The following is a 21236-nucleotide window of genomic DNA, read 5'->3' as shown; positions in this document are numbered from 1 at the left end:
AACAATCACCAGAAGGGAGAGGAAAACATGGGCATATGTTAGCGGTGGCCATTTGGCAACTTTAGCCTCCAATGAGTGGTCAAGACACCAGGATTCCCTCTCTTTTGAGCCCCCATGTTGAATGACTGTGCATATTCCAGACAGGATGTCATCATTGCTGTCTTGAAATAAGATCAGCTGTGATCACCCACAGGAGTCAAAAGATTAGGCCCTCTAACATTCCCTCCTGAAATGTCGGGACTCAAGGGGCACAAGTTCCTCCAGCTTTGTCTCTCTCAAAGACATACAAGTAGTTCAACATTGATGAGAGATGCAGACTCTTCTGTAAATCAGCTGCCCTGGTCACACGTGTCTATAAATCACAATACATTCAGTGAGTTTTAAGTTGGCATAGGAGGAATTCTCCCATTTCATTTTCCTCTCCATCTGGAATGACTGGAAAATACACTCCTTTGCTCAGTTCGGCTCAAACTCAAGTCATAGGGGATAGGAAGGCTGGAAGGTAAGGTCTACAGTGAGAAGGGGAGGAACAACAGTCAGGGAACCCAAGAAAGTAGTGATCAACGGTTTTAACACAATAGAAACACGGGGAGAGCTGAAGAATTAGTGTGATTTTTTAAAAATTTTCTGAGCCACACTTTATCCCAAAGTATCAGGAAACTTAATTTTATATAAAAATGAAGGATGAAGAAATATCAAGGTCAGATCTCATACAAGGTTATTATCGTAACTACAAACCAGAGGAAGAAGCTGAATAACATCCCTGGTGGCAATAAAACCATTTCAAAAGAAACATGTTGGAAAGAAATCATTAAAAATATAAAGGATGCCGCCATAAGATTCAAAAGCTCTAAAGTGTACTAACAGGGCTGAAGAGAATCAGAATAAAAACAAAAGTTGATTTCAAAAATACCCAACTAACCTAGAAACAAACAGAACAGAGACGCTTACTAAACACAAAAGTTAAAAAGAAAAAGTGCTTTTTAAATCTCAAAGAAATGAAAAGAGGAGAGAGATTAAAAGAGATGAATCATGGAGACAAAGAGACAGAAACATTTGGATGGTAAGAGCATTCAAGGAAGCAATACAGGGGACTGGAACAAACACTAAGACCTGTGGCTTCAGACATGTGCTGATTGACATGACAGACTGACAGCTTACACATGGCACCTGAGTCGGTTTTCTAACAGTAAAGGGCTTGTAAAATTGTGAGCTTTCTAGAAAACAGTGAAAGACTGCATAGCTTATAACATGAGGATAATTACTATCAGATTTTCTAAAGTAAACACTTCAGGCTGGAAGATGGATTCAATGTGTTAGAAAGAGAGTATTTTATAACCAACTAAACTATCTTGCAAATACAAAGGATCCAAATAGTAATTTAGGCAAGAACCTACCCCTGGTCCTATTCTAAGGATCATACATTAAAAAAAAAATCAAAATGATTACAGTAAACAACAAGTGGAAGCAGGCATTTAGAAATATACTTAGCTATAGGTTTCAGACCAAAACATGGCTAGGATATAGCAGAGGAAGAGTTTTTAAGAGTCTGCCCTGAGAGGGTTACTATCTTAAAATGAGGAAATGGGAGAGAAGCAACTATTTTTAAAAGCTTTAAAATTTCAATAACCACATTGGGACCAGTATTAATATTCTTCTTCTAAAAATACTATACATAAAATATGTGAAAAAAATGTGAGTAATATTGTAACATCTAATTCTACTACCCCATGTCCTACATAGGCAAGGCTGATAAAGAATGAAGGAAGCATGTGTGATTTAAGAGAAATTAAATATAAACATGTCATCTACCAAAAGGTATGAAACAATGAACAATCCCATCAAGCAAACTGGGGTCTTTCAGCGTCATTTCTTACCCAGAAACAGAGGAACCCTAGAAAAATGGGCTCAATCTGGGTCTAGGACAGAAACTATATAAGACAAGCCTGAGACATCCTATACTCACAGAGAATGGTGAGGCTTCCAACATGGTGCTGAAAGAACTCAAGAACAAGGTTTCAAGGTCCCCTCTGGCTGAGGGGACAAGGTGGATTTCAGTCATCATTTGTCTTTTCTAAGGAAAAGCTGTAGTACTGCTGAAAGGATCAAGCAGGCCTTACATGTGATCCAATCTGTAGATCCAGTTGTCACTTTTCATAAGGTGCAGGTGACATAAGAACCCTTTGGACATCATTGCAAACGTGCAGTCTGTGCAGTTCAGGCAGAGCAAGCTCTGTACAGACCACAAGGGCAGGAGTGGGATCAACAGAAGTCTTACAAGTGGAACAAAGAGCCTAAAAATGCATCATGTGTTTATTTCTTTAGGACTGAACCTAGATCCTCCTGCCTGCTACACAAATGTTCTTCTCCTGAGCTAGAACCAAACTGAGACATTTGGCTTTGGGTTTTGGCTTTTAAGGACAAAACCGAGCTGTGGTGTTTGGGCAGTGCAAAGTGGGCAGTGAACACATTTCTAAGATGGAAAACTGAGATGGTTTCTATATGCTTGGCCCAGGGTGTGGCACTATTAGGAGGTGTGGCCTTGTTGGAGTAGGTGTGTCACTGTGGGCGTGTGGCTAAGACCCTCACCTTAGCTGCCTAGAAGTCAGTATTCTGCTAGCAACCTGCAGATGAAGATGTAGAACTCTCAGTTCCTCCTGCACCATGCCTGTCTGGATGCTGCTATGTTCTCACCTTGATGATGATGGACTGAACCTCTGAACCTGCAATCCAGCCCCAATTAAATGTTGTCCTTATAAGAGTTACCTTGTTTGTGGTATCTGTTCACAGCAGTAAACCTTAATTAAGACAAACACCCATTGCAGTACTATATATAATGACCAAGTTACAAAATCAGGCTAGATATCCAACAACAGATTAATGGTTTGAAATTAAACTGCTGTGTATATTTATCTAACTCACTCTCTCTCTCTCTCTCTCTCTCTATATATATATATATATATATATATATATATATATGTGTGTGTGTGTGTGTGTGTGTGTATGTGTGTGTGTACATATACATATATATATGTGTGTGTGTATTTACATATACATACACATATATATGTGTGTATATATGTATATATACACACATATATTTATGTGTGTATGTTTTGTGTGTATATAAATACACATATGAGTATTGTACATCGGTAACAAAGAATAAACTTCTGCCATTTACCAAAAAAATGTACATAACTGAAGATCAGCAAAATATTAAGCAAAATAAGTCAGACACAGGAAGAAAATAATGCTGCCTTTCCCTCATACATGAAATCTAGATTTAAAAACATGTCTTTGTAAAGTTGTATTTAACATAGAAGACCATATAGATTCACTGGGGTTTTTTATTTTCAACCCGTTTCTTCCTGAGTGCCCCCACCTTTACTAGGGTCTCATATTTTATGACTAAACTAGAATAAATTTAGCAAAAGGATATAAAATATAGCAAGGCCATGACACTGTGGTGTAAGACAGAGATGCAGGCCAGTACCTTGCTCATGGCTAAGGCTCCTCAACTGTTGCTTAGGGTCTCTTGGAAACCTATGGGCAGGGTGACATCGCACATATCCTAAGATGTTGTCTTTCCAAGTGTCTAAATGGTTTCATTTCTTAAGAAACATGCTAGGATCCAAAGGTGAGAATGAACTTTGAATCAAGACAGCACTAAGCAAGAGGTGGGCAGAGAGACACAGGGGCTAAATGTCTTGGAGTGCAGATGTCTCATTTCAGAGCAGTCAAAACAAACTTAGAGGCACCTGTTTGTGGTTGTGGGCAAGGTAATCCTTAGAAATGTTTGTTTTACCCCTGTTATTCTGTCTCAGAATACTTCAAGCTTTTATGCATGGCTCTTCTAACTGGTGTGCTTGGTATCTTTAGTGACCAAAAAGAACAGTTACAAAAGCATCCTGCACATTTGTTCTCCCTCACCAAAGGTCTCAAGATCCCCTATTCCAAAGTATCTATCAGGATACTGGGTAGGATTTTCCAGAGTTAATAATGTGGAAAAAAAAAAAAAGTTCCTGTTTAAGACAAAGGCAAAATCGAAGCTTTCAAATTACCCCTTCACAGCCAGGATAAAATAGCCTGCCAAACACCAAAGAAGAATTCAACCCCAATTCATAAGAATGCCATCTCTCAGTTCTCTGAGAAATAAGTGGGGGGTCCTAAATCACAAATAAATAAGCAGACTGACTCTCTCAGAAGGAGACGCCACACATCTAGAAAGCTAAACGCATGTAGATTAGGCCTGAAGGTGCGTAACCCTCACGAGTATCACCTCCTATAAGGCTGCTTCCAAACCAGAGAAATAAAGAGCTCACTTGCCCTGAATATACGGAATAAAAAGACAGTTGCATCCGACTGTAGCAAAGGCAACCCCAAATTCACAGAGGTTTTATTAAAAACAGGAAAAGGTCAGTCCTCTTCTCCCCCCAAAGGAATGCCCAGGGCTTGTAGGAATTATTACTCCAAGATAGTTTCTTTATTAAATTTACTGTGCAGAAATAGAAAAGCAAAGCTCGGGGTGATGCAGAGGCTGAGCACACTCCCTCTCTCTAGCTAGCATCTCCATGGTCACAGACGAAGCCCAAACACGACCCGTGGCGCGGGCTCCTCCTCCAAGAATATAACAATGGAAGGGAATTTTTAAAACTGGAATTTTTAATGAGCCCAGAAACACACAAATTGTCTACAGACAAAAGGTATGTTGCTCTCACCTCTCCACACCAGGGCTTGATTGGTTGAGATACCAGGTCTACCACCCCTCACGACCTCACTGCCAGGCGGATATGGAAGCAGCCATCGACCTTTAACCTATGTGTGTTTCCACTTAGAACCAAGTGTTCATTAAGGAATGTGAAGCAAGGAGGGTATAGATTGAAGGTGGCCCAGCATGGCTTTGTTTGGTAAACATTTTCAACATGGGCAGTCACAGAGAAATCTCAGAGCAAAGTGAAACGCCATCTTAAAATGGACTCCGGCGACACCCCTGGCGTGTGAATTAACTCTATTTGTATTAATATTTAGAATGTCACACGAGATGCTGCAGCTGGTTTGGCGTGACACTCTGGCTGTTCTCCACAGCATTCTTATCACGAAAATGACCGTGTTTCAAAGGCTGCGCCATACTCACGGTGGGAGAAATTTTCCAAGAATGAGAAAGATGAAAATTCCTCCCCCAAAAGCCCAGGCTCTGCCTATTAAACAGCCAAGATTCCCAACTGCCGGCCACATCTTGGTGTAGAGAGGGGCTTGGGTAATTCTGCCTCTTTACACTTTAGATCGGCCTGCTGTGAGACAAGTCTGGGCCGGGAGCACGGCTCAGTGGGAACAGTGCATGCCTTGAAAGCAGAAGGCCCTGAGTTTGATTCCCCCAGACCTAAGTTAAAAGAAGCCAGGTAGAGCATGTCCCTCATCCTACTGCTGGAGAGGTAGAGAGGGGGCGATCCCTTGGGGTTCGTGGGCTATTTAGTCTAGCATATCTGGCAAATTCCAGGCCAGTGAGAGATTATCTCAAAAACCAAGATGGATGGCAACTGGGGAAGGATATCTGAGGTTGTTACACCTGTACACACACACACACACACACACACACACACACACACACAGAGCCATATACACAGGTACTTAAACAGACAGGTATATAGGTACACACATATACATACATGTATACACATGTGCACATGTATGCATAGGTCCATATACACATGTACACAGGTACAAAAGCATACATACCCACACTGTACATACACACAGAAAAAGGAGAATCGGATGCTCCAAAACTTTGCCCATACAATGTCAGAAAGGACACACAGAACCTTACACAGAACCTTACACAGAACGTAGTGTACTCCTTACACTAGGGTGATAACATGGCAAGGCAATACTTAGTGATTTCAGTTCTCGAGCTGAAACCAAAGGCCACCTTCAGAAATGGAAGCCCACTCTGGAAACCCTTTGTAGCCAGCATCGCAAACAGGAACAGACTGGTTTAGATCAGCAAAAACTGGGTAAAGACAAATCCCTCCCTTCGATGTCTAGCTTCAAGTGCTTCTTAACATCAAACACTTTTATGGCCTAGAAATGAAAACATCACCTGGTTTGGGCTGTATTTCTTTTCCTTGCAGGTTTCTGGTAGAGATGTCAATAAATCTAACGCAGCCAGAAAGAAAAGGAAGAACAATAAAAATAAAGATGAAGTTCATACCACCTCATCAACCTGTAATCAAAAGGGAGCAGCGGTGGGCACGGACGCCACTGCCTGCTTTCTCCCTCTGTTGAGATCCCTCTGTGGGATCCATCCTGGGAGAAAGAGTATCTGGTTTGGGGCTCTGGGGTTTGGGGATACTGTTACCCCCTCCTCTCCTCTTCCCTCTTTAATGGGTTCTAGAAAAAGCGTAGGAGATTGCTGTTTCAGCAGACAGGGGAAAGAGTGTGGATATGCTGTACGGGGTTATTTTTATATTTAATCCAAGAGAGGACTATGCAACCCACATGACTCTGAAAAGCATTTTAGGAAGTTGGCAAGGGAGCAAGCCACCTTCTGCTATCTCCTGCTGCGAAGTAACCGTATCCACGGTATAGATATGTTCTTCAAAGATATCAATAGCACAGATAATTAAGTTAGCGCAGCAAACCAGCTCCACGCTTTGAAGTGTGCCTACAGTTGGTGTACTAGCCTTTCCCTCGCCTGCTAGGCTAAGCCTCCGATCTCCTCACACATGTTAACAATCCTGTGACCTTTAGTCTCTCCTCATTATCACATTATTTACGTTGCCCAACCACGTGGGGCCCACCATTAAAAAAAAAAAAAATACACCACTTAGAAACAGGGACAGCAAGCTAACAGCCTCAGATTCAGACTCCAGTAGGGTCAGAAGAACCTTCCAGAATGGGAGTTAAGAGTCTCTAGACTCAGCTCTACTGCTGCCGAAAAAGAGCACCAAGAGTGCAAAAGAGGGTCCTCAAACTTTGGAGAGCATAAATGCCCAAACTATTAGAGCTCTTTCCAAAGTGATGAGTTACTGGCTCTGACCCAGTCTTGGCTTTTTCCGCACTTCGTATTTGTGTGTGTTGTGTATGTACACATGGGAAGGGGTGAATAAGGATATATGTGGAGGCCAGGGGTCATAACTGGGCACCTTCCTTTATAAGGGGGCAGACTTTCACTGAGCCTAGAGCTTGCCCTTTGAGCTAGAATGACTGGCCAGTAATCCACTGGGATCTACTTGTCTCAGCCTGTTCCCAATACCGAGGTCCCAGATATGCACTGCCACACCTGGCTCCGTTATGTGCTGGGGATCCAAACTCAGGGGATTTTGTGTAAGGCAAATGTCTCAGAAGTCCAATTTCCTGCGTGTGACCCCAGAAGCAAGCATTGTGCCTTTTCCCTTCTTTGTGGAATTTACATCATCCAGCCTTCAAAACATAAGTCATAGATAGCCATAAGAACTAAGGCTGAACAATGTCAAGCCACTTCATCCAAGGGCGGCAGCCTTTACATGCAGAGGCCCCTTCAGGGGATAAACAAATGGTGGCTAACCATTTAACCACCAGACATGGGCTTTTTTAGATAATTCTCAGGCTTACCCATGTCACACTCTACTCCCATAGGCATCACGACATCAATCCTGAGCTCTTGTGTTCTCTCTCTCTCTCTTCCTCTCCCCTCATGTGTTCATGTTATGTGTACACGTGTTCATGTGTGTACATGTCTGTGTTAGCCAGAAGTCATACTTAAGTCTCATTTCTCAGGAATTATCCACCTTGTTCTTTGAAAGATGAACTCTTTAACCAGTAGCTCATCTGCCAGCTAGGGCTAGCTGAGTCCCAGGGATCTTCCCAGGGCTGAGACCACAAGTGCGGGCTACCACACTGGACTTTTCTATGTAGGTCCTGATGAGTTAACTCAGGTTCTCATGTTTGTAAGACCAACTCTTTACCGGGTGAGCTCTTTCCCTAGCCCTTCATCCTGCCATGAAAACTGGTATGGGAATTTTATTTCCTTCATCTCAGGTACTAGGTCTGGAGACTCACTGTTCTTCAAGAAGTCCTTTTATATTAAGAAAAAGTCAGAGGTGCCTGATCAGCTACTACAAAGATAAATCACCCAGGATATCCATTAGTGTCCCATAAATTCCACTGCTCAGAATGCTGATATATTTCTAGTGATTTGTGATGTTGTCCTTTCTGGGGTTTGATGGCAACTTAGGTTTAATACAAAAAGACCGGTTTGGCCAAGGTAAAATACGAAGCCATGACAAAACTAATTCTCTATATTCCCAATCCCCTGGTAGGTGTAAAAGCAACAGATCCCAGCTCCTAAAAGCTTCCAGCCAAAATCTCCACTGGAAATATGACTCCCCATGTGGCATTTCCATGAGGAAATCCCACTGTTAAATGTATACTCGAAGAAAATCCCAAGAGGCCTGCTTAGAGAAATTTTATTTTATTTTTATTTCAACCCTAAGTGAGCTTCACCTAACCCTTACGGTGATTTAAGAGGAAACCACCATCCACTTCTGCAAACTCAGAATAAGGTTGAAGACACAGCCAGCTTAAAGGGGACAGTCACAGGTGGGAAGGGACAGCTCATGTTTAAAAGGCTGAGCTGCCAAGGACACTCACTCTGTGTCACTTATATACAGTCTAAAAACGAGTTCAGTCAATAATGACCATAGGAGAAGGGAAGACAGGCAGGCCTGGGGTCCTCCGTAGAACCAGACTACGCAGTGTTACATAAGCTTTCTCCCTCCTCCCTCTAGAAGCAAACACAATCCTCCTTTATGACAGGAACCCTTATGTCCCAGGGAAACGCTCCTGCAGTAATAGCTCCATAGAATAAAGGCTTGAGCAACCAGGGCATTTAGAGAAACAAACCTTCCCTATTTCCAGATACGCTGCTGCCATCAAGGCCCTGTTCCTTGCGCTTCCTGCCAGGAGCTCATTACAGTCCTGCAGGCTCCAGGATTGGAGGGTACAGCCATTGTACCTCCACTGTGAAGCCGCTCTGAGGTTTAGATGAATTGACACAAGCACAAAGACTTTGAAAAGTGTCTGGTGTGTTCAGTAAGTTCTCTGGAATTTGAAGCCATTTAAATCGTGACTGCTGCAGTTGGAGGTTCTGTTAGCCATTAGCCACTATGTGTCTCAACATCTACAAAGTGAGTGTGTGGCTTCTTTGTAGTTGTAGATTTTCCCATGTCTCTCCTATGACCTATGGGGAGAAGTCAGAATAGCAATGCCAACCATCTTACAAACCCACAGTTACTCTGGTTACCCACTTCCTAGTGGCTTTTTTAAAACCTCATGTGTTTAAAGCAATAAGTCCTCTCGGTCTTGACATTATCAGTTCTAGTTCTTTGGGGTACCTTCTATTGGGGATGCTCCTAGTCACTGCATGTTTTAAGAACTCATAAGGGCTCCTCTCACTGGATACTAACAAAACTTTCTATCCAACCATTTTAATCCAAATTGTCAAGGTATTGTCAAGTGTCCATTGTAGGGAAATTATCTCAAGAAGTATTGGTCAGAATTCATTTTGGAACAAACAAGTAAGGTCTGTAAATCACGCCTCAGGCATCAGATGCTCGCTCACCCTGTAACAGACTCGACTCACACCACAAATAGCATTTTACTAGCAGTAAGTGAAACCCGCAGCCTGGCAGGGTCAATGAGATGTTTAGCTCTAACAAGCTACGGTGAGCAAAACAGTCCAAAGTTCTCCATATATGCAAACTCAACATTTAATTTTCTGCAAGATTACCCACAATAATTACAAAGTTTCCATAATGCAGCCTCAAAAGCTTGGAACTCTGAGATACATAAGAATTGATCTCCGATCTGTTAACTTTGCTGTGTACTGTGCCCATGTAACGAACCGAACAGGGGCACACCATGCTCTCCCCTTAATATTTAGGAGTATTAAAGTGAAACTATCCTAAAATTAGGTTACTTAGCAACGTGGTGAAGAGAAACACACAGCAAAGCAATAGCATATAAACAACCCTGAGGTGACCAAACACCCGCTTTGCTCCTAAGCATGTATCCCTTAACTAAATGCATTTGCCTTGTTCATCCTAAGTCAGGGTTTGACATTCTAAAGATGTTGTTCCAATATTTTTGTGATAGCGCTACTGGTTAATGATGGCTCAAAGGTACCAAGTTGGCATTCACATGACACCAGTTTGTTCCATCTGCCAGTAACACGCAGACCTTTTGAAGCCTTCCGATAGCTGGAGTAGACTTTCTACCGGGAATCTGTAGTTGAATGCTGACTATTGGTAGATCAACTGCAAGATTTCAGAGCCATTATCAAAAGACATAATTTCTTTGTCATGGTCTTAGCATTAAGCTGGGTCAAGAAATCCATCCTAAAAACACACACAGCTGTATTGGGATGTTATTTACTCGGTAGCTGTCAAAGCTCACTGGAGAGAAAGCACACGTTCGCTTCACCTTCAGACAGCCATGTGACTAATAAAGCTACATTCCAAAACAAAACAAATAAAAAGGCACCTATTTTTTAGCTGAGGAAGCTTCCAGTGATTTTTTTTTTTTAATTAAAGGTATTAGATTAAGGACAGTAGAACCATCTAACACTTCCTTGGTTCTTTGCGATGATGTCACTGATGGGGCCTCGATTTCATGGGAAACCAGGTGGGGTCCAGAACTAGGTAACACAGGACTTAAACTGATAAGTGCAAAGCCATTTCTCTTGCTTTGAGTGGCTTGAGCCCATGTGAGAATAGAGTATGTTTCTGCTCTACTATGTGACCCCAGAAATAGAACGATACTAGGAACTGACAGAAGAGATCAGCATCATGGGAAATTGTTCACCGGCACTGACCCTCCTCTAGCCCCCATCCTGTCCCCTTCCCTTGCTTTTCTCTCCTTCTCTACTACAGTAACTTTTCTTTCATGTTAAGGCTTATTTTAGTCTCAGTTTGTGTGTGTGTGTGTGTGTGTGTGTGTGTGTGTGTGTGTGTAGGTTTGTGCATGTGAGCACAGGTACCTAAGGCAGTCAGAGGAAGGTGTCAGGGTCCCTGGAGCTAGAGTCACAAGCCTGTGTGAACCCCTGATGTGGATACAGGGAACAAAACCCCAGTCCAAGCAGCAAATACTCTAAACCACTGATCCATCTTTCCAGCCCCTGAAGTTTCTTTCCCATGGAGGAGAAACTGTGACTGGGGGCTACCTCACAGCCTTGGCTACCATATACAATGCAGAATGACCTTGCAAATGTTTTCTTCCCTCAATTCTCTGGGCCCTTTGCCTGCTTCTCAGGCTTCTTCACACTCAGATCTCCAGTCCACCTTTTGTTGAGCCTCTTTCAGGTCGAGGCTTCTGTAAGATGGGATCAACCCAGATCTAGATTTTTGAGACCCAATTTCTGGTATTGTTTTATTTATTTATTTATTTATTTATAAAAAACAAGCTTGTTCTGAATAAGCCACTTCATCATGTAAAGCTAACTCAGCTGTAAAAGGAAAATGATAATTTGTGATTTCAAAACATTCACCACACAAATACCATGTATTATTAGAAGAAATACTTATATTTAGAGCAACAGAGAGTCGGTTCGCGTAGATTTTACTGGAAGCAGTGTGGAGGCAAGAGTTGAGTCATGGAGCACACACTGCATGCTTTACAAGGACAGCCGTATGGCTCTGTGACCTTGGGAAGGGAAAGGCAGAGACCTGGCTCCTTCCCTTCTTCTATCCCTTCTCTCCATCTCTAGCAAGTAAAAACACTGAAAGTGGGGCGGGGGAGCCCCTGGATTTCCCCCAAGAAGAGTTGTGAGTCCCCTGACTGGTGGCCTCAGTTCTGGAATACTCAAACTGTCATAAGTAGTCTGACCTTGACGGTGACCTTGGGAATCATGAGGACCTTGAAACCCCCTCTCTCTAGTCCACCTTGGATCTTATTTCATTTCTGACACAAAGGTTTGGCACATGATTGGTTTTGGCCCCCTGCACTTACTGCAACCTACATCTTCAAAATGAGCATGCAGAGCAGGAAGTACCACTTGCAAGAAAATCCCATCTGCTCCACAGACAGAGTGCCAGTCCCTCATCACAAGAGCCACGGGTGGCCATCTGGGGAGGATGCCATGGCACCCGGTGGGCCCCAGGAGGCTACGGCCCAAGATGGCACAGTGCTCTGTCCAGCACCCAGCCTTTGTTCTAGAAAACAATAGATACCATAGCCCTCCATCACTCCTCAAAGACTCAGCCATGGACTTGTAGCTTGCAGGTTGCAGTAAACCTGTATATGAGGGCTCCATTTTACTTCAGCAAGACCCTCACTGCACACCTAGGTGCATGAGTCTCCTCTTTCGTGTGTCTCCATTTCTTACAAATGAATCATACCACATAGATGAGAGAAGAGGCTTTGTCTGGGAGTCCGATTCTAGAGAGTGGCTTTCCTGCCTGCATAGCTAGCCATGTGGCTCAGTTTCCTAATGTGGAACGTTGGGAAGAAAAGGTGGCTTGTTTCGCTCAGAAGATCTTTTCTGGTTAATTTAAAGGGGCCGAGGAGTATTTCTTTAAGTGAAAAGTACCAGACTATACAAATGCATAGTTTTCTCTATGAATAGTAACCTAATCTGTGCCTAGGCATCAAGAGCACAACAGGACATTTGGCTTCCCTCCCCTCCCCCGCCAGGGTTAGTACCTTAAGGATGTGGAGGTGGTTGTATTGTCTGACAAATACTGATGCACCGGGATTCCTCCCTGCTTTGTGTCTACCATTACTTTTGCATAAAACACTTCAAGCATAATATAGAAATTGTTCCAGACCTAAAAGTTAAATGGTCATGATGCAAGGTTCAAAGTCATCAATTGTTCTGCTTCTAACTAAATTATGCTAAAAATTGGTTAAAGTGAGAATGACCTAAGATTCTCCACTTTCCCCTTCTAAAAGGACTGTCTAGTTACAAAATGAGCCCCCATCCATCTACATATCTGTCTGCCTGTCTATCTATCTATGCATCTATCTATTTCTTCCCCAATCTCTCCCTCCATCTCCCTCTCATTTCTCATCTTTCATTACAGAAAAATCTACTTTTCTACTTTTTCTGAACAAAGTCCTACAAACTGTGTCCACATGAATAGGGCAGAGTGTATACAATGCACAGGGAAGGCAATAAATCCAAGCCTGGCCCTGTCACCCATTAGCTGGAGATATGGGCAAGTTCCAACACCTCTAGGAGGCTCCCTGTTCTCATTTATAAGATGGGGATGAAAGTATATATCATGTAAGAATAATGAAAGAATTGGCACAATTAGATACCACACACAGTGCCTGGCACAGTGGGTATTTAAATGGCACAATAAAGAAGAGACATTATTATGTTCAAACTAAAAACCGGTTTCATATATTTATAACACTGTGAATAATCTGAAGAATGGAAAATTGGGAGGAGAATCACAAGGTAAGATACTGTTCTACCAGTGTTTAAAAACAAAAACAAAAGAACCATCTAATTGTTACTAATATGCACGGAGCACTTGCTGTGAGTCAGACACTTTTCTTAGACTCTCCAGTCACTAACTCAGTCCTCACCACAGTCCTAAGAAGTAGCTGGCACGCTGATTCCCACTTGGGATAAGAAAAGAAACAAAGTGGTTCAGTTGATTGGCTACATCATCCCAGAACCTTCACATGGAGTCTGGTTCCAGAACTGTGTTACAAAGTATCCTCTGAGGTTCTGAAGATCATGTGGGATGACACCTTCAAGACTAATTATCTACAACAAAGTCCTGGAGTCTGCTGATCATGTCCCTCCTGTTTAGAGGACTCAACCTGCTCTTATTTACAAACATTCTGATTTCTTCCCTTATATAAAGAAGAAATCAGGACACCCAAGCTAAAGTTGTGAGATCTTAGAGCCCTGGGCATCACCCACCAACACCAATATTTTTATCATCGACACCATTAATACCATCACCACACAAAGTGCATGGCTCAGTGAGTATTTAATTGGCACAATAAAGAAAAGCCACTATTATATTCAAACTAAAAACCAGTTTCATATATGAAACAGTTCATGAATGTGCCAAGACACCAGCAACACTCAAAGTGTTTCCTATTTGTGCTACAATAAAAGGAAATGTTGAAAACCATTGACCCTCCCCAACTCTAGATGCGAATTTACAATCTTAAGCTTATATTTCTACCATAGACAACTCCACCATCAGTTTCAAAGGGGGAAAGATGGACAATTAAAATTAGCTGCTACCTTTCATGCCGGGTAAAGCATTTAACATAGGTAATCCTGCTTAATACTCATAACAAACCTACTATGTGGGCATTAGAGACACCCATCTCAGCTTCCCAGCAGAAGACATCACAGCCCTAACTGGTTAAACGTCCTTCTCAAGGTCACAAGGTGTAGTACAGCTTTACAACTTGACCCAGGCTTCCATATTCTTTCCTGTAGTCACTTTGAGATGGCCCACCTTTTCCTAGACTGGATGGTTTTTAATCCCGTGCATAAGCTTTCTCTTTCTGTGCCCTTTTACACTGTAAGGGAGGCATTTACTCTTAGAGGGGTGCCAGAGGGAAGGAGGCCTCCAAACTTCTAGCCTGACTTCACGCTCTGCTCTCGGGTTTTGTAACCCCGAACAACCTGTGTACTGAAGCAAATGACGCACTTTCGGCTCCAGCCTTGCATGCTTTGTGATTTCTGAAAAAGTAGATTATGGATTGCTATCATCCTCCATTTTAACCAGAAAAGACCCTAGAACGGGTTCAGTGGGCTGGCTTTACTAGGAGGCAGGACCATCAGGCAAGGGTAGTCAAGGAAAAGGCTGGCTGGGAAGTGTGAGAAAGACATCCACCTCGCAGCTGTCCCTGCCTGAACAGTGTCATGGGTAAACAAGGCTCCTCTCTAGAGATCTCTGCTGGCAATCTGTTTTCATTCCTTTCTTAGGGGGGAGAAAAGGAGAAATTCGTATTTTCATGGAGAATGTATTCCTTTCTACATGAAACTGCCAAAAACCCAACTGTAGACAAAATCCATCTGACAAAATCCCTTAACTGCTTTGATTCAGTTCTTACAGGAGATTAGTCGTTGGAAGGTCATGAGGAAGCCATCCCACCACACACTGCTGTGTGGGGTTTCAAAGCCTTCACTACTGAGGGAATCTCCGTGCTTGGTGCCCCCTCTCTCCACCGTGTTTAATCAATGAATCAACAAATAGTTCCCGAGCAAGGCTTCCCTGGGGTCTGCAGGTCACTTCAGATGTGGCTCTCCTGTTCAATAGTAGGAGAAAGAAAAACAGATTTCTCTGACTCCTCTAAAAGTTTCCGTTTATAAAAGCAGAGCTGGCATCAAAAGGCTTCGGGTCCCCTGCCCCTCTCTTCCCAAGCTCTCTGATTCATACAGAAAAAGGAAACACAATGTAGCAGAGGGGACATAGAGGGAAGGAAAGAAAGGGGGAAGGCAAGGAAAAACAGAAGGAGCAAGACCTGGAAAGGGTGAGGCAAGGGGATGGCAGGAATGTGACCTTTATGCCACAAGGTCAAAGGTCAAAAGAGAGCTAAACAGCACGTCAAGCAACGTCCACATGATGGTGTGAACTCTATGCGGACAGACTTATGCTACTACTGGTTTTTAATACAAATAGCAACCTCGCTGGCCAACTGGGGAGTGAAACTCTTACACTTAGGGTAATTATCTCTTCCTAAGCTTTATTTTTTTATGGCTCTGTGTGAGTGCCCTCAACTCTAGCAAACGTTGTCATACATATAATTAAATGTCTCAGGTGGAAACGTCCTTTTGACCTCAACTCTAACATGGGATTCTATACAGCTGGGTCCCAACACCTACACTATCAGAAGTGTTAATCTGCAATAATACATTTTTAAAAAAATACTTAATTGACCTTTCTGAATAATTTTGCATGAAAATGAAAAAAAAACATGGAAAATACTATCTTGGGCTTTGAATAAAATGTTGTGCAGCATACTCCATGATACAATGTACTGACTTGCCATCTCCCACTCCAAGGACATGTGCAGCTGCCCTGGTGCAGGTTGAGATGTGAATTCTGTCTGTCCCTGCCCAGCACACAGCAGGACTCTACTTAACTATGCATTTTTTAAAATCAAAAATAAACAATGAAGCCGGCAGTAGTTTATTGAGCACATACTGCGCCAGAGAGGGTGCTGAGCATTTTCTATGCGCTAGCAACTCTGTCTCATCACCCCTGGCTTGCTTTAGTGCCCTCTGTCTACCAATAAGAACACAAAGGTCAGACAGATGAGGCAGGCTCACATAAAATCTTAAGCTTGTTCAGCCAAAAGCAGAGGCTCCACACACATCTCCACAGAACGAGACTCCTTCTAAGCAGCCACGAGTGACACTTCCCCACGAGTGACACTTCCAACTGTGCTCTGCAGCTTCAGCAACCAAGGTGAGGAAAGATTAGGAACGGAATTTCCATTGCAATTGCCCCAAACCTGTCTCTGACAAGATATTCTCAACGTGCGCTTGAAATTCCCCTCCCCAACGCATATTAATTACCTGAGATTCATCATGTTTTAATAAGCACAGTTTGTCTTAAAGTACCAAGCAAACCCTAACCCACATCCTCAGCTGGGACATTCTGAAGGATTTGCCAGCCTGAATACCACTGAACCACCCTAGCATCTTTCAAACTCTAATTTTAAAAACAACCACCACTCATAACTTGTAAGTGTTAACATGTAACGCTTCTGGTCTGAAGAGTTTGCTTGATAATATCTTGAGAGGAGATGGAGAGGCCCCTGCCTATGGCTCTCCTTAAGCTCCAACACACAATTTCCTTAGGCTGATTGGTTCTACCATGGTGATACTAATAGGAAAAGATACACCTGAGGTCTATACAACTCAGCATGACCTCAGAGGGTGTTCAACTACATAGTTAGTCAGAAGGATCTATATATCAAAAAGAGGCAAAATATAAGCCCACGGTTTCCTTTCGTTCCCACATTATGTGATCGTTTATACAACGTAGGAGGGAACAGAAGCCCAGCCCAAAACACCCATTCAAGCTCTCTTTCACTTTAAGACAAATATGCCTAGGAGTCCTTAGCATAAAGTATCCAGGAGACTGAGAACATCCTTGTTCCTCCACCCTGTGTGCGACAAGGTCCACCTCCAAATCCCGACAAGGGCAAAGCTGAGGCCCTCAGCCCCTCTAAGTTGTGGACCAGACTTCTCTCCTTGTTGCTACTTATAAGCACAACTGGACGCAGTTCATCACACTAACCACGAGTGAGTAACTAACACAGACACAGTTTATTCAGTAGTGGTGGTTGATGTTTTAAGTTGAAGGCAATTTATAAAGACCACCATTTCCACACCCAGTCACCGTCATTCCCAGAGAAGTGCAGATGCCATCACGAGACCTGGCCCTTTCAGAATCCAGAAAGGGTCTGGATGCATTAAGAGAGCAAACAAACAAACAAACAAACAAAAACCTGAGATTAGACTCAGGACTCCTACTTCCCCCAAGCTTCTAATGTGTTCATTATTATCCTACAAAAGTTGATTTGAGAGCAAATAACATTTTTCAGAAAGTCCAAGGTTACAGATTAATCCAGAGAACCAGGAAGAAGCAAAGACAGATGTACCACTTAAAAGGGACATGGAGTGACCTGTGATCTTGTTACATCTAGTCTAGAGGAGTTGCACGGTGCAGGAAGCACGGTCATCCATTAAAAAAAAAAAATTACTCAGCTTCATTTTGTTTTGCTTCTAAACTAAAGGTACTTACCACTGGAATTCCACAAGTCCCCATGCTTTCCCCACAACGCACAGGCCACCTTTCTCCGTGGAAGCCCAGAGGAGGGCCTGTCAAGTTCAGGGGGATACTTACTCTAGTGGGTTAGAATTAGGCAAGGTGGGGAAGAGAAAAGACAGACTTTCCCTTTAAAACTGAACATAAGCGGATCCCGAATCACATGACCTTTTACCGTAATTTCTATTAAAATCATTTCATGTCTGGTTGCCCCTGCTCTCCTGGCTCATTTGTATTGTTTACAACAAGCCACTGCACAGCCAGTTGGTAGCGGCTGACTCCATGGTTACCCGGTTTTACATTCACTAGTTAAATGGAATGCATCTGGGCTGTGGGTTCCAGGGAGCAAGCTCTTAAGTAACCACAATCCAGCTATCAATCAGGCTAATCTGAGAGAAATTAATCTTATAAACGTAAGTATTGTTGCAGATTAAAAATTGATAGAAAGAGGGCACCAGCTTTTACAGGCTGGAGTTCCAAAAGTGGGTAGGCTGAGAGACAGCTCAGAGCCCAGCGGTGTTTGGTTTGTGGTCCTTCTGACAGCCAGTCAGGTTGGGTACCTAAAAAGCTTTCAGAGGTAATAGACCACCCTCGACAAGCAAATTCGCTACCCGCCTTCCCCCAGAGACCTGAACATTTCTTTCACCTGGCAGCCCTTAGAATCAAAACACAGGTTTAACCAGTCTGCAACCCAAGCAAAGTAAATTAAACAGATGCATCCAGGACCGTCAGACACCAGACAAACACTGAATAGGATTCAATTAAAACCGAACCTCAGAGGAATATGCTATGAGTAAATTATAACTGCAGACTGGTACAGTTTATGGAGAGGAAGCACAGTACAAACTCATTCCATTGTCCAGGAATTTATGTAGTTAATTCTTTAAAAGCATTCCCCCCCAGAGCTAACTTGTTCCTCAAGATGGACAAGACCAACAATTATCGGCCCTAATAAAAACTGAGAAGTTGTATAGTTTAATGCCCACAATAATTGGCCCACGAGCCACATCTATGTGCTAACTGAGAAGGGCAAATAGCTAGAGCTAAGATATTACAACCTCCGTCTACTGCAAAGTCACTGTATCAGAGGCTACAATTGATCTGTTGCCTCAGAACGAATTGAAACTGAATGTAACATAAGGTCGGAAAAAATCCCTCCTGTACTGCTAATCGGATATTGTATAATGGTTGATTGCAGCTTTGCCTTGTCCCATTGCTGCCTAAATCATACATACTTACACGTTCTGGGCTCTTCCAAGAGTTTGGTGCAGTTTCAAGGACAAATGTCTTAAGCAAGCCTCTGTACTGTGCAGCGGGGAGTCTGCTCTGCTCGGATCTGATGACTGGAGTCTGGTGCTAAATCTGACAACACAGAGGAAACTTCCTGGGTGAAGAGGGGATCTGGGAGAGTCTCGGGTTCAAAAGGCTGCTGGGAAGGTGCTGCTCGCTCTGCTCCGGGGCTGTGTGTACAGGGTAGCAGCTGAGCTGTTTGCAGCCCTGCAGAAAGGAACCTTTACTGAAAACCAATGGTATCACATTTCAGAGGAGCCCGTGCCAAGTGCTGGAGAGCAGAGCAACCTTTGACAACTTCACACAATTCACCCCAGCGGACTCCAGCACAGGTCAGGGAGAAGTGTGGAAGGAGTCTCCCCTCCGCCAGGTCTCATCTCTGCTACTCAGCACAGGACCCGGCTAACCGAAGACTGGCACCAGCTGGACGTGGCACCAGAGCAAGGCACACACACAGCTCCCTGCACAAAGCTTCCGTCTCAGCTGCCCTCACCCACCATGTCCAATAGGCTAACAGAACTTTCCCAGTTAATCCAGTTTGTGCTTGTGTGTATGTGTTTATATCTGCTTATAGTGTGTGCACGTGTTTACCTGTCTGTGTGCACATATACATCCAGAGGCCAGACATAGATGTCCAGTGCCTTCTTCAATCCCTCTACACCGCAGTTTTTGAAACAAGGTCTCTCGCTGAAGCTGGACTCAATGATTGGCTAGGTGACTGGCCACACTAGTCCCTGGGACCCTCCTTCTCTGCCTCCCTAACACCGAGAGTGCAGCGGTGTGTGGTGCTACTCTGGCTTTGTGGCAAGTGTGCTGTGAATCAGAACCCAGGCCCCCATGCTTGTACGGACGGCACTTCACTGGCACAGCCACATCCCTGGATCCTTAATCCAATATTTTAAAGTGTACTTCCCTCCGTTTTTCTTTCTCTACCCCTTTGTCTGAGACCCCCGTGAAGTTCCTACGAGATGACTGAGAAGAGGAAAGGGAGGAGCGGGTCCTTCCAGACCGAAATCTAGACGTGCTGACCGAGAGCACTGCTGTCCTAAGCCTGGCCCAGATCTGCCTGGGAAAATGGTGAACTATTGTCAAAGTCTTCTTACTGCACGTCAGCCACACTGCAGTCTAGGAACAATAACAATGCACTCCGGTGTGCCAGTCAGGCCCTGTCATGCCAGGACGTCGTCAGCCTGATGCCCGGTTTAACTTCTATCCCGACACTACCCCTCCACCACACAAGATCAACAGTTGCTCAAAATATCCGCTGTTTTTTTTTTTTCCATCTATGAAAGGAATGCAATCTCACCACCATTCAAGATTTTTTTTGTGAAGATTTAAAGGCTAACATATGTTGGGGATGGACCGCAGAGCCAGGCACTCACGCATTCATAAACATTTACTGAGCCTCTGTTCGCAGTCAGGCACAGTGCCAGAAACTGTGGGCACAAAGTCAATCACAACACAGGACCTTCCCTCAAAGCGCAGGTCCCTAAGAGTAAATTCTTCCTTCCTCTTGTCCCATAATCCCTGCAGCCCCTATTGAACCACTCAAGAGCATTTCCAGATCTTCTTTCTCAGGCCTGGAGAGGTAGCTTGCTGGTAGAACAGGGAGTGGCCTGCCTACGTCATGCCCCGAGTCCATCTCCAGTACGTACAAACAAACAAACAAAAAACTAAAGGAGTCTCTTCCTCTCATTTGACTATCTTATGAACCAGATGAGACTATAGCCAACTAATAAGAGGAAAGAACATATCTTAAATAGGACACACCGAGTAGCCTGAAGCCTGGGTGTCAATGGGGCTCTCTGGGGGCGCCCAAGTACTCCTTAAGGGATCTGCATGAATTGGTCATATTCCATACAATTCTTTCTCATTCTGTACCTGAGTTTTGTTTGTTTGCTGTTTATAGGGCTAGGCCCCACATCCCTGAGCTGTGACTCCAGCCTGCAATGCTGTCACCGTAATGATTAGTATACTTCCCTAAAGGCAGCATGGATGTCTTAAAGCAGAGGCCATCTCTTAAGCATGAGGCTGCATTGCTAACTGACCTATCGTGATGGTAAAGGCACAGGGTGGTCAATACATTTTTGCTAAATGGGAGAGAAACCTGAGCTGGGCTGACTGTATTCACTGACCAGTTTCAGAGGCAGCTTT

General features: G+C 43.5%; 1 protein-coding gene across 11 annotated transcripts in view; it reads right to left on the bottom strand.

Moving 5' to 3' along the window:
- Positions 1–21236, bottom strand: part of Esrrg (estrogen-related receptor gamma) — a 606376-nt gene that overhangs the window by 533262 nt on the left and 51878 nt on the right. The window contains exon 1 of one of the 11 annotated variants that reach the window (XM_011238919.3): positions 19032–20343. The exons of the other annotated variants lie outside the window; for them this stretch is intronic. The gene's annotated coding sequence lies outside the window, so the exon portion shown is untranslated. Of the gene's footprint in view, positions 1–19031; positions 20344–21236 lie in introns of those variants that run through there. 11 annotated transcript variants of the gene reach the window in all.

The sequence above is a fragment of the Mus musculus genome, chromosome 1 (genome assembly GCF_000001635.26).
Source record: "Mus musculus strain C57BL/6J chromosome 1, GRCm38.p6 C57BL/6J".
NCBI lineage: Eukaryota > Metazoa > Chordata > Mammalia > Rodentia > Muridae > Mus > Mus musculus.
The sequence above is the reverse complement of the archived record's forward strand: the minus strand, read 5'-3'. Positions and strand labels throughout refer to the sequence as shown.